This window comes from Sphaerodactylus townsendi, linkage group LG06, assembly GCF_021028975.2.
Source record: "Sphaerodactylus townsendi isolate TG3544 linkage group LG06, MPM_Stown_v2.3, whole genome shotgun sequence".
NCBI lineage: Eukaryota > Metazoa > Chordata > Lepidosauria > Squamata > Sphaerodactylidae > Sphaerodactylus > Sphaerodactylus townsendi.
Window position 1 is genome coordinate 23,630,109 of NC_059430.1, and position 14,483 is coordinate 23,644,591.

At 42.1% G+C, this 14,483-nt stretch overlaps 1 protein-coding gene across 6 annotated transcripts in view; it reads right to left on the minus strand.

The window, feature by feature from the left end:
- The window catches only part of CACNA1C (calcium voltage-gated channel subunit alpha1 C), a 563,646-nt gene that overhangs the window by 177,058 nt on the left and 372,105 nt on the right, over positions 1 to 14,483 (minus strand). The window lies entirely within an intron of this gene.

Here is a 14,483-nt window from a genome sequence, read left to right on the forward strand (position 1 = left end):
GGGGTATCTTTACATTGAATGGCCCATTCCACAAAGCACAAATGATACATTTTGAGGAAGGAAAAAAAAGTGCTTTGGGGTGGAGTCCTGCAGAGTTTTTCCCCAAAAACATTTCGAAAATGTCAAAATGGGTCACCCTGAAAATGCTAAACCAGCAACTGAACTGAAGTTGTTTTTAAAACTTCAGTTTAAATTTCCTGCTTGCTGTGCAGAGAGTAAAAAGTGTTTTATTTTTCCCGCCTGAATGTAAAGCTCTCATTTTTGTCTCTGCCGCTCATGCCCGGCATTTTCTGTTGCTTTGGTTTGATTCTCCATGTCACCTGCCATTTTCTGATTCTTTCCCACAGACATTTCCTCAACTGGCATGCAGCTGGGTGCAGTGGTGGGATCCAAAAATTTTAATAACAGGTTCCGATGGTGGTGGGATTCAAACAGTGGCGCTGCTGCACAAGCACACCTCCAGTCCCTATTGGGCAGGGAGGTTGCTTCAGTAACCCCTTCTCGGCACTCAGAAAAAATGAGTAACCACTTCTAGAGAAGTGGTGAGAACTGGTTGGATCCCACATCTGGCTGGGTGCCATTTCAGTGACAAATGAACTCAGTTGTGCCTCAGATTATAGCAATGTGTTGTTCTCCCCCTTTTAATTTTTTTTGGTGAGAATCCATGCCAATTCTCATATTGAATAATTGAATCTGGTGCTCCCTTCCCAATGATTTTGACCATTCTTGGACCTAGCATATCTTTCTCCTGCCCAGATGCTGGTGTGGGACACCTCTATGCTGAGGATACTCACGGCCATTATGACCATAAGAGTGGTGCTCTCTCTCTGCGTAAAGCGCCATGATGGTTTGTGGGACTTCTGATAAAATGCAAAGGAACCAGAAGAGTTGACGCCAAGCTGTTAACTTGTTCTCTATTTGGGACAAAGTCTCTTCTGTGACCTCAGAGAACAACTTGTGCCCCTCAAAAGGTAAGTCCTTCATTTTCTGATGAGTTTTGGTTGGAAAAGCACTAAAATGCAACCATGCATGTCTGCACAATGTAGTTGCTGTGGCCAAGGACCTGAATCAGCTGTCAGTAGCATGCTTGCCCACCTTTATTTGCTGCTTTAACAACCTCAGAGCCTCAGTATGCAGAATTCTAGCCAATGACTTCTCTTCAGGAAGCGCATCCAATAAACCCCAATAAATACTCCCTCTCTGTAATCCTACATGACAGGACACATTTTTTTCTCGGTGTGGTTATCGTCAGGGACCTCACCTACATGGGCTCACCAGACATTCAGTAATGTGTGAGATGGAAGTTACTATTGACTCAAACCACAAGCATTTAACAATGAGGATGACAGAGTGTTATTTCTGTAACAGCAACAATTATTAGGAAGCCTTTCCCTGAAATATCAGGCAGACACTGTACTATATAAGCCAACTTCTGTGTTTTTCTTTTCTTATGGGGCTTGTAAAGCATTTTGTCAGTCTGTGGTTTCTTCTGAACTAAAAGAATAAGTAGCTCTCTAATTAACCGGCACTCTCAAAAACACAGCACTATGACAGTATTTTGTAGTGTTACACACCAACACAGTTTGCTTTCTCAACTGGGAAAATATACGAGCCAGACTGGGATCCTGAAATAAAAATATATGCATGTCTAGACTCACAATGGGGCAACGAGACCAGGGTAATAGACAGGATGCCAGCATGTCAAAATGATAACCTGTTACCCAGCTTAACAGTATAAGAACTTATTTTTAAATAGCAATGGGGAATTACTCAGCTTGGCAGTGCGAGAGGCAGGCTGGGTGGGATCTTTTAGACAGCTATGCCAGAAATGGCTTTGAAACATTCTACAGAGAATGCACAAGATACCAAATTGTAGTTGAAAATTCTTTTATATACATTTTGGTTGCAAACAATCACACAGTGAGACGTTAAGGAACATACACACAGTTCCTAAGTGATATAAACAGGGAAGAAACAGATAGGTTTGGATGATAGAGTAGGAGGGGAAGCAGGGGACTTATACGTTACTTAATTCAGCTGAAGAAGTTCCAGAAGAAGGCAAGGATCCCTATGCCAGCATGGGGACCCAAGCGAAGGACGATATATCGCGTCTCCAACCAACTATACCAAGAGAGGTTTAGCCAGTAAAGAGCACTGAGGCTATGGTGCACAGTATTTTTATACTCCTTTGCGCAGGTAGGAGCAAGCTCAGGTAAGTTTCAGTTTCGTTTTCCTGCATCTGTTGGGACTTCCCATGTTGGGATTGCTGGCTTGAGCTAATTAGTAGCTCATCTACTGTTGCTAAGTGTTGGGATAATAGAGTCAATTGTTTCTTGATAACATCAGGAGCTCTGAAAGGCTTTATGCAGAGCAACTCCTTGGAGTTTCTGCTCAGGTATTCAATTCTGCTCAGGTATTCAATTTCTGCTCAGGTATTCAATATTGAAACACTTCTTCACGCAACGTGTGATTGGTGTTTGGAATATGCTGCCACAGGAGGTGGTGATGGCCACTAACCTGGATAGCTTTAAAAGGGGCTTGGACAGATTTATGGAGGAGAAGTCGATTTATGGCTACCAATCTTGATCCTCTTTGATCTGAGATTGCAAATGCCTTAACAGACCAGGTGCTTGGGAGCAACAGCCGCAGAAGGCCACTGCTTTCACATCCTGCATGTGAGCTCCCAAAGGCACCTGGTGGGCCACTGCGAGTAGCAGAGAGCTGGACTAGATGGACTCTGGTCTGATCCAGCTGGCTTGTTCTTATGTTCTTATGTTCTTATGTTCTTATGTTCTAATTTGGCTGAGGCTTTGATTGGATCAGGAAGGGATTGATTGTTAGGGAGATCATATCTAGAGGTAAAAAATGCAGGGAAGGAGCAATTGTTGAGGAAATGGTTTCTCAAAGGTAGATTAAATATAACGTCCAGTATCAGGGAGTCTTCCAGGATTCGTTGTATCAGAACAGCTTAGCGGGGTGTGGTAATCAAGATGTGCCCATGGTCCATGAGGCTTCCAGCTCCTATTGCCTGGAGTAACTCATTCACTGATTTAATCTTGCAAACAGACCTTCTTGTCTTAGGTTGCTTTCAGCTTGGCCACTCTGCTATCCACCCATACAAACATGGAAACTGGCATTTTATAGCACACAGTGTAAGAAATAATATGAAAATCCAATGTTTCATAAGGCAGGGGATGAAGGCCATGCTAACAAACCTCATAACATTACTCCAGGTTTGTTGCTAGGTGTTCTGGTATTATTTATTTATTTTATTGTATTCATTTATACCCCACCTTTCTCCCCAATGGGGTCCCAAAGAAGCTTAAATCATTCTCTTCTCCTCCATTTTATCTTCACAATAATACTGTGAGATAGGTCAGGATGACAGAGTACGAATGGCCTAAGGTACCCAGCGAGCTTCTGTGACACAAGTGGGGATTTGAATCTTGGTCCAATACTCTTAACCACTATACAACACTGGCACCCTAAAATATCCATTTTGTTTCATGATCACAGGTTCTTCTGAAGACAAATGAGGAAGACAAGAGAAACAATGAACACCATGGAACAATGAAGCTAAGTTTTCGCTGCCCGAGAAAGGCAGCTGGGATGTTAATGATTTCACTGATTATTTTAAAAAATTGTTTATTGCCCCAATGGCTCAAGGAAGAAAAAGTGCTAATATATTTTGGACGTGATAGTATAGCTTTGGAGACACTAACGTCACCATCAGTCACTTCTAATTCATTCAAACAATGGCAGGGCATAGTCAATGCAGGACAAATTCCATGCAGTAATTTCTGAAAGGACAGGTGTTAGGGTTCAAGTCTACCTATAGGTCATGATCTGAAATGCGTAATTATTTCAGGGTGAGAGAAATACAAATTTTCTTATATATTCTCAGTTCCATGTATTTTTACTAGGGGATTTCTAGAGCCAGCTGGAAGATTTTGATCCCCCCTCAAAAACAACAACAGCATTGTAGCATGCCAGAGAGGGAAGGGAAAAGAGCATGTAACTTGGAATGTCATTTCCTGAGTTCGTTCTCTTCTTACGTTCTTCCTGTAATCATGTCCTGCCTCTGTATTAGTTATGCTTGAACTGGTTTGGCTCACGTTCGGCTCGCCAGTCACAAGTAGGGAGCTGTTCAGTGAGCTGTTCAGATGCCAATTTGGATGCATCCAATTTCCACGCTGACACCGTTTCTCACACAATTAGATGACTGTCACAGCAGCTGTCCCCCACCCCACTGCTCTTCTGCTCATGCATCCAACTTGGAAAGGCATGTAGTAAAAAGAAAACAAGAATTACATTTGAAATTTTTGAGCAGAGGGTGATTGAATTGCTGGGTGCCTTCAATATCTGCCCACAAATCTGGCTAATCTTGCAGTCTGTTCTTGAGACCAGCTTTCAGCTAGGTTGTCACAGGCTGCAAAGGCACAAAAAGAGGGCAATTAAATCTACCCAATATTAGTCATTTAAAGGATTCACCGAGCTGCACAGGCGCCAAGAGCAGGCAAACAGCAAGTAGTTCTGTGCCTTACAATGCAAGTTGGTCCCCTTTGGATGCTCTGACTATGACCCAGTTAATTAGTTCCTGGACTGGCCAAAGGCTGCTACAAGCTATGGTGACCAAGCAGCTGTGTGTGGACACAGGGGTTTTGCATACTTCTTGCTTGATAAAAAAAGTTCACCAGGAACATGTGAGTAATCAAGATCAGCTAAGCTCACCTGTGAATTGCAGCATGCCTACTTTGCACATCCTACTGCTCTTCCGGTGCCAGCCAAGAGACTTATTCTCATGTTATAGGATTGTGTTTAGGATTGTGGCCTTAGACTTCTATGCAAAGCCGCAAAGACAGGCAACAGCCTTTTCTGCAGTTGTTATAAGTACGTTCCTTCATGTTTGAGTTCTTCCACGCTTCTCCCTATACACACTTACAAAATGAAACTACTACTGCCATACTAACTTCTGTTCCTGCGATGCATCTGTCAGGCCCCCTTGCACAATGCCTACAATTGTTAGAATTTGTAGAGAATCTCTCCATATTTACTGGATTATTTTCCACCTCCACGAAGAATGATAAAAGTAGACACTGCTGCATTCTTCCCCCTCTCTTTCCATCAGTTTTTGACAGATAATAAATCATCCCATGACATTAGCTTTTATTGTGTTGTATTCATGCTGGAGGAGGCAAAGGGAACTGTCTCCAGCTGTTAATTGGTGAGCTAAGGAGATGAACTGATAACAGCTTGGTTTCCATCCTTTACTATTTTATGACTTCTACAGAGGCAAATTCTGCTGGGCTTGGGAGTGTACCTTGATTGCTCTTCTTTCTTTTTTGGTGGTCTGAAGGGAAACTAAAATGGAACGGGGGGGGGGGGGGGGAATCCATGCACTCCCATTCCAAAAGGGTATCTTGTCTTTCCAAAGAACTCCTACAATGCCTGTGAAGGTGCAATAAAGCAGCGTAACAAAAGTTCAGAAAACTGCTGTGCACTTAATGGCTACCCCATCGAATTGGGTTTCTTTTTTATTGAAGTAATACGATGCTCATAAATGCCACATTTTAACAACTAAAATTAAATGGTGAGGCTGCCTGTCTGATCCCAAGAAACTCATATAGTTTAATGGGCCTGTTTTAGAAAGTACAGCTCGCCATATCCAGTTAATCTTCCCAGAACCTCTTTACACAGCTGGATTTGAGGACAGCAAACCCTTGCTGAGGTGCTTTTGTTTCCCGGTGTAGGGGCTGCTTGAGATGAAATGCAACCAAGCAAAACAAACAGGACAGGTTCTGGTGGGAAAGATCTATAGACTGTCTTTTGGAAGGGATATATTAGGCCTAGTCTTTTGGCTGGTTAAGATATAGCTAGTTTTTGTGATAAAAGTGTGAATTGCTACAGTACAGACAGGGACAATTGGAAAGCATCCCTAGCCCTCAAAGGAGGGGGAGGGGCTATTGATCCCAAGCTTTCCATCACTGGTCTGAGGGAACACCCTTGGTAGCCGTGTAGCATCAGTCAAGCCATTAGTTGCTGGAGTGGCACATGGAACATAACCTCTTGCCACTGTTTTATGTGCAGGTGACAATAATTGAATCAAGCAGTAACATGGGCAAAGACTGGAGCCAGGGTGGCCTTAGCCAGAACCCAGGTAGCTGTGGTATGCTGCTTGTTAGGGTATGCTGCTTGTTAGCACCAACTTGCATCAATTCAGCAATGTTTAATGGATGTAGATCAGTAATTAATAAACTATTAGACATGCGTATGCGTGTCTCATGTCCTTATTGCCAGGAGCACTAGTACAAATGTAATGTTAACAAAAAGTAGTGCTGTACTAAATTGACAATTCCACTATGCTCCCATTTTCTTTCTGTTTCATGTTTGAGTGAGCTTAATATCCCCCTATCTACACCAGTGTGTCACATCTTTTAGCGTTGGGGACTTATTGCTAAGTGATCATCTTCCACTCAATGTAACTTTTTCATTTGAGGTAAAGACTAATACAGAGGACCCCACCAACTTTAGGCATCAGAAAATAACATGGTCACCTCAGGTGGCAGCTGCTACAGAAACACTACTTAGCTCTTTTACATTTAATAAATTAAAAGAGAATATATTACAGGCTGACACACCAGAACGTGGAATACATCACTTTGAATAACTAGTTTCAAATTTAGCAGGGGAACTTCAAGCCGTCTCCTCGACCAAATCTAAGGCTGTAAACGGTCATAGAGAATGGTTTGATCGCTACTGTATTGAATTTAACAACTTAATACGATAATTATATAGAAGTTACCGCAGCACAGGTGAGGAAAAGCTACTCAGCAATATAACCCAACTGAAAAAGGATTTTCAAATTATGGTACAATGGAAACGAAAAAATCAATTCGAACAGCAGTGGGAACAACTATATCAAGCCACTTTAACAAATAACATTAAGCAATTCTGGCAGATCATAAATAGAAGGGCCCAAACGTGCAGTATCCAGTTGCCCCATATTTCACTAGACCGATGGTTCAGTTATTTTTCTAATCTGTTCAATGCTAGCCTAACTGAATACCCTGATTCCACTTCATTACCAGAGGAGCTACCAGATTGGCCTGAGGTTAATCCTCAAGAAGTGAGTAAACTAATCAGTGGTTTGAAAAGCGGTACGGCCCCAGGTCCCGATGCAATAATACCAGAAATACTTCTAAATCCTCACCCGAAAGTGGTGGGCTACAACTCTGGCTTCCTTATTTACCCACGTAAATAACATCGGGCCGCATCCCAAAGATGTGGCTGGCGTCTATAGTTGTCCCAATCTACAAAAAGGGTGATATTACTAATCCTTCAAACTATCGTCCTATAAGCCTATTATCTGTAATTGGCAAACTATATGCAAAACTACTCCTTAGGAGAGTGGAAGATTAAGCAAGCAGAAGTAATAGGACCGGAGCAAATTGGATTCACTAAAAATAAATCAACACTGGATCATGTAACAGTTTCAGCACACTTAGCTAACAAAAGTATAACTCATAATAACCGTAAACTGTTTGCAGCCTTCCTGGATTTAAAAGGGGCATTTGACTCCATATCTAGAGCCCTACTGTGGAGAAAATTGACTGCGTTACACATGGACCCCAGACTACTGTATAAAACAGCTACACACTTGCACTAGCTGCAGAATAAGAGCCGCAACAAAAGGACCGCTCACAGAAAATATCATCACAACCAGAGGGGTCAAACAAGGCTGTACATTGGCCCCCACTTTGTTTAATATATTCCTTAGTGATCTAGTGCCAACCCTCCAGAAGGCCAATGGGCATGTTCCCAAACTAAGCACTAAACACGTGCCCGCGTTACTGTATGCTGACGACACCGTTCTTCTTTCCCACACTAAAGTTGGTCTCACTCGTCTCTTAAATTGCTGTGCTGAATATTGTAAGAGGAACGAACTGGTAATTAACTATGAAAAAAACCAAAATAATGGTCTTCGCTAGAAGACCCCCTAGTCATACATGGACCATCAATAACAGACCCATAGAACAAGTTAACCAGTTCAAATATTTGGGCATAACTCTTACTAGCAACCTTAATTGGGCAGTACATAGGAAATTAGCACTCGCTGCAGCTAACAACAGTGCCCTAGCAATTCAGGCCGTTTCTTTTTTTCACTGTGGGCCACCAGTATATACCATCCGCATTGAAGGTGTTCAGTGCTAAATGCGGCTCTCAGCTCCTCGAGCACCTATTTGGATCGGAGCTATAAACAAAAATATAAACACAGCCCAGTCGCGTTTCTTCCACAAAATTATGGGCTTACCAAATTGTGCTTCATATGCAGCCCTATGTTTAGAACTCGGGCAAATATCATATGCCATGATGGCCTGGCTGAGAACTGTCAGATACTGGCTACGTATCCACTATTTGCAGGATCACTCCAGTTTGTTACACCTCATGCTTTCCGACTATGCAAATTCTAGGTGGCTGAAACTAGTTGAGGGAAAAATCAACACTCTTGGCTTTTCATTAGAGTCGTTAGTCCCTCTTTCCCTATCAGAAGCATATAGCTGCTTGAAAACTAAGCTATTAGAACAAGAGTATCGGGATATGATAACAGCTGCGAGGGGAACGGGTTCCCCTAATCCTGCTTATTCCAATTGAACAAGGACACATGGCCAATTATTTACAGTGGATCACCAACCCTAAATTAAGAAGAGCTTTAACACTGGCCAGATTCAATCTAATGCCTTCTATGCTGCTCTATGGCAGATATCAACAAATTGATAAACAGAGGAGGCTATGTCCATGCAATATGGGTCAGGTGGAGACACTCGATCATACCCTCTTTCATTGTGTAAGGTTTGCAAAAATCAGAATGTCACAATCTGCACTTATCCCATTTCTGTATAACAATCTAACTGATGCTCTTAAGATACCTATGCTTTTGAACAACATGGATCCCACAGTGTGTGAGAATGTAGCAAAATTTCTGCTAACAATAATAGACGTAAGTCTAGATGAATACCAACCAATGTCTATGTATTATGACCACATATAGCCAGCAGTAATTTTTCTAGCTTCTGTCAGTATCCGATGACGTTTAAGTGAGTTAACTTAGCTGAAGGAATGTCCTATAGTTACAGAAGGACCATGTATATATTTTAGTATTTAGTATTTTAGTACCAGTGTCTATAATTGTGAGCAATAATGGGCAAATTTTGTATGCTGATTTTGTATGTTTATTTTATGCCAATAAAGGCTTGTGATGTTTGAGTGAGCAACACAGCATGCCTGGGCATGCGGGGAGGGGCGCTACATCCCTCTAAGTGTATGTATGTGTTATCCCCTTGAATGAAATGTCTCTGTCTTTGACTTAATCCGGGAGCTGTCCTCCGACTGCTCCCCTTCCTCGGTTCTTTGTTCTCCCATATTTTCTGCATTGCTCTCCATGGAGTCACACGTCTCTACCAGCAAGCAACCTTACACTCAAACACAGAGACAGAAGGATTTATCCCAAGAAAAAACAATATGTTTACCTTTGTCAAAGGCTTCCCACTCACCAGTTAACCTACTTTTATCTGCCCCTGTCTTCAGCTCAGAAAAGTATGGCCCAACGATACAGGGTCAGCTACAGGCTACGTGTAGTTCCACTGTGGGGAAACTACAAGGACTTGCAGATGCACCTCACTTTCCCTTGTACCCCCCCTCCCCTCTTTCTGTCTTCCTGGTAACCATTTCAACTGGTTCTGGTGGCTTTTCCGGGCTGTGTGGCTGTGGTCTGGTGGATCTTGTTACACACTGTGTAACAGACTTCCCTCTGTGATACACCTCTGAAGATGCCAGTCACAGATGCAGGCGAAACGTTAGGAACAAGATCCACCAGACCACGAGCACACAGCCTGGGAAACCCACCTTGTTTCTCATGCAGCACAAACTAAACAAGCCTTCGCTAGTGGTACCGCCATATATATGACTTCAGACATATGACTTCCATATATATGACATCAGAACTGGACTGCAAGAAACCAAAAGCCTGTCAGGAGTGCTTTATATATTCCTGCACTGCAGCGGGTTGGACTTGGTGGCCCTTATGGTCTCTTCCAACCCTATGATTCTATAATTCTATGATTTCAACCTGATTGATGAACTGGATATAAATGGTGAAGGAAAAGTATACCTAGCCAATATAGATCAAGCAGATATACAAGCAAAAGGGAAAATGACACTAAATTGCCAAACAGGTGATAGTGGAACAGAGATTACTGCAGATGATATTTTATATATTCCTGATTTAAAGGCAAATTTGCTATACACGTCATACACAAAGAAGAAGGAGGAGGAGAAAGGGGGATTGTATTTATTCCTTGCTTATCTCTCCTGTAAGGAGTCTCAAAGCAGCTTACAAACTCCTTCCCTTCCTCTCCCCACAGCAGACACCTTGTGAGGCAGGTGGGACTGAGAGAGTTCTGACAAACTGTGACTAGCCCAAGGTCACCCAGCAGGCTTCATGTGAAGGAGTGAAGAAACATATCTAGTTCACCATATAGCAGTGGAGGAGTTGGGAACCAAACCCAGGCTCCAGATTAGAGTCTGTCCCTCTTAATCACTACACCATGCTGGCTTTGGCTTTGAGAATAATGCAAATACTGTCTCGTGTCAAGGTGAATTATATTCCACAGGTGATCTCGGAAATTGAGTCTTGAACTGGACTGCCAGAAACCAAAGGTTGGTACAGTGAAGAAGTGGTTGACCAGAGGTCCCTGGAATTTTGGCACGGAAGGTTTTCCCACTGTGATACATAGGTCATCTTGCAACTAAAACAAAGGACTTTGCAACAGATAAAAATATCAGTGAGTGTTACAGTGATAATCAAGTTTGGGTAAGTAGTATAAAGGGAGCGACAACTCTGCCTTCTATTCTCAAAGTCAGAGATTCTCTAAGAGACCACTTAAGCAAATGTATGCTGATCTATGTGGACCTACCTAAACAGCATCGACTGGAAATAAGACTTATCTTTTATTGATAATTTTTCAAGATATGCCATGTATTATTAGCTGAGGGAAAAATCGTGACCCAAGCAGAAGTTGAGACTACATTGCTGAGGTTTTCAACAAGTTCAATAAGTCATCCACTCCGACTATAGTAGTGAGTACCCGTCTAGACCGGTACAAGCTTTCCTAAGGGAACATGAAATCCAAGGTAAACTTACTGTACCTCACCCATTAGAACAGAATGGGGCTGTGAGCTCAAGAATCACTTTATAATGAACTTCGTCAGATGCATGCTAATTGATCCAGACCATTCCTACAGGCACTGGGGAGAAGCTGCGATGACTGCAGTTTACTTGCCAACCAGAGCCACAGAGAAAACTCCTAACAGAAAGCCAAGCACAGAACATATGAGAGTATCTAGATCCAAAGCCTATGCTGATATACCAAAAGAAAAGAGATCCAAGCTAGAACCCAGAGCTGAAGAAAACATAGGCTATTCTCCAGAGAGCAAGGGATACAGAATTCTAGACCCACACACTAACCAAATTACTACAAGTGGAGAAGTGCAATTCACTGAGTGGCCAAAAGAACAACCAGACTGCAGCAACCAATGGTTGTCCAGATGGAGGTGGTAACCTCAACCAGCTGCTGGTACATCACCCAGACCCATCAGATACACTCACTACACAGATGCAAACAGATGCTCAAGCAGAAGAGGAGGTGAAGGCAGAAGTTCCTAAACCAGCAAATGAGCCAGGGGAGCTGGAGACTGCTGCAGAGGCAGACGAGATGCTACACCCGAGAAGCTCATTGCAGGCCAACAAGGGAGTACCAGCTGAGAGACCTAACCTGCCTCTCAAGGATATCACTGTCACAGTAGCATTGGGCTGAAGTACAGCACTTGCCTGAACCTGAAGCAAGTAAATGGAGAAAAACAGCACAGGAAGAAATGGACACACTGTGTAAGAACAAGACATGGACTCACTGAACTACATGTGGGCAAGACTGTCATTGGGTGTAAGTGGGTCTTTAAGGTTAAGAAGATGCAAAAGGTGAAGTGGAGAGTGCCAAGCAAGACTAGTAGAAAAAGGCTTTTCTCAAAGGTCTGGATTAGATTATGGGATGGAGAAAGATCAGAACTAAGATCCAATAGTGGTGCCATAAACTGAGCAAGTCATAAACAAGAAATTGTGGCCCACTCATCAACTGAAGCAGAATTTGTATCAGCTTCGGAAGCATGCAGAGAATTAGAGTGGCCTTATAATATTTTGGTATTAAGGAACCTTTGCCAGTTCAAATGCTAGAGGATAACCAGAGTCATGTAGCTCTCTCTCTTTCAGAAAAGAACAGTGCACGGACCAAGCATATTGGAGTCAGGAACCAGTATGTAATGGTCCTGCAGGGACAAGGAGTTGTCAAGCTACGCTACTGTCCTACTGAGAAAATGACAGCAGACATATTTACGAAACAGCTACCAAGAGACAATACTAAGGCAGGTACAAATGTGGCATTAATAACAGTAGTACTTCAACTATTTTCTCATTTCTTTCTTTCTATTACATTCCCTATTGATGTTCTCTCTTTTTTTTATAGAGGTCCCCTTTCAGTACTTTCTTATTATGATTCAGAAACCAACACTTATATGTGGCCAAAACTCTTCTATTTGTCACTACCAGCATATCATCTCAGCCACTTGTGTGCGTTGTGAAGGAAAATACATAGATTTTCATTGTTTTTTTCAGCTCAGCTACAAGAGGAGCTGACCGATTCTGGGCATCAATCCCATTACATTTATCTTTTACCCTTTTAATCAGTGTGTTGGCCGCTTCTCTGTGCATTAAACTCCAACATTACACAGCGGAACTTCCCTCCTTTCTCCTGCTGCAGCCCACTGAAGCTCTTGTAATTTTGTTCCTAGGGCTCAGTAGACCCTACAACCTAGGGGGCAAAGTGGGAGTGTGTTGCAGGACAGAACTAGAAGAAATCATTAACCCTCTTCTACAAATTGAAATGTACTTCCTTTTAAATAACAATATGGCTGGATATTGTGTTAATACACACAGTCAGTTGTAACCATATGCACCAACCCCCATGTTATTATGAAGCATTAGTTTAGCACATGTTAGCTTCTTGTGCCTACCACATGTTATTCATTCAGCTATTAGCACATTTAATATCACATCCTGTAAACTCTCCAGTTCTGTTCATTTTAAAATACATGATTCCATCATACATATTAAAACCTTTTTGAGTCACCTGAGTCATTATCTTCTAACAATCCTTTCCTTTAATACAAATCCGCTACATAGGAACAGTCGGTTTTACTGTGATGGCAAACCAAAATACTCCAATTCTTAGTTTTCAATGAGTATAATATCCCTGACTGGTTATTTTATAATAATTATCTTTAGATCCAATTCTGAACATGGATTCAGAGTGATGAAATACGCTGTAAATCGATGCAGAGGCAGGGACACACTGGGATAGAAAACAAACCTTTCCCTTGTCCCTGCATCTTGGCTCAGCCATTCAGTGAGCAACACCAACTTTTTGCTGCAGCAGGAAGGGTAATCCTGGTAAAAGACAGAGCTGCACAATACAGAGAAAAGAATTCCAAGCCAGTGGGGATGGGGGCAGGAGTCTCTCCTCCCTCCATGAGGTATTTCCCAACTGGGCTCCTGGGCACTGCCATTCCCACAACTGCTGTGTGATGGTGAGGAAAGCAAGTTGGGTATGGAAACTCAACTAGTCAAAAAGCATAACACGTAGCTTGGCCTGAAGCAACCACCAATTTACATGGACATACCCAGTCAGAACAGTCTCAGACAGGTGCCATTCACAATAGGAATCAAGAACAGAGCTGATATTTCCCACACACCCCATAAGGGTGCAACGCAGAGGAGATGAAAAAAGACTCGAACAATGTAATGGCATACGAAAAATTCTGACAAATTAAATGTACATGAAACACAAATTAAAGTTTAACAAAAGAAACTAATAGGACCTAAATTAATTAATTTCTGCCTTTCTGGAAGAATTAATCTAGTTAATGCCTGCTGTACTTCATAAACACAATCATTTTAGAGTTCGGAAAATAAATAAAAATTAGTGCCGTAAGAAAGCCTTCAGAGATTTAACTCAGTTTTAGAACACAAACATGCTTGCAATTACATTCACTCACTTTTCTGCACCAACAAAGAAATCCTTTTGGAAGGAACACCCACTATTACCATACAAAAAAAAGCATCACAAATCATAATATCATTTTGATGCCATACAGGTGTTACAGTCTGGTACTATGAATGGACACCTTGCTGCATGCATACTTAAGACTACAGTACCTGTGCAATTATTTCATGTCAACATGATGAAGATCAGGCTGGAGCAACTGACAAACTATACAGTTGGTCACATTGATTCACTGCCCTTTCTTTCAACATAAATCATCAACTCAGGGCTCAACCGAAATTAAATAGGAGGCCACAGTATATACATTTTTCC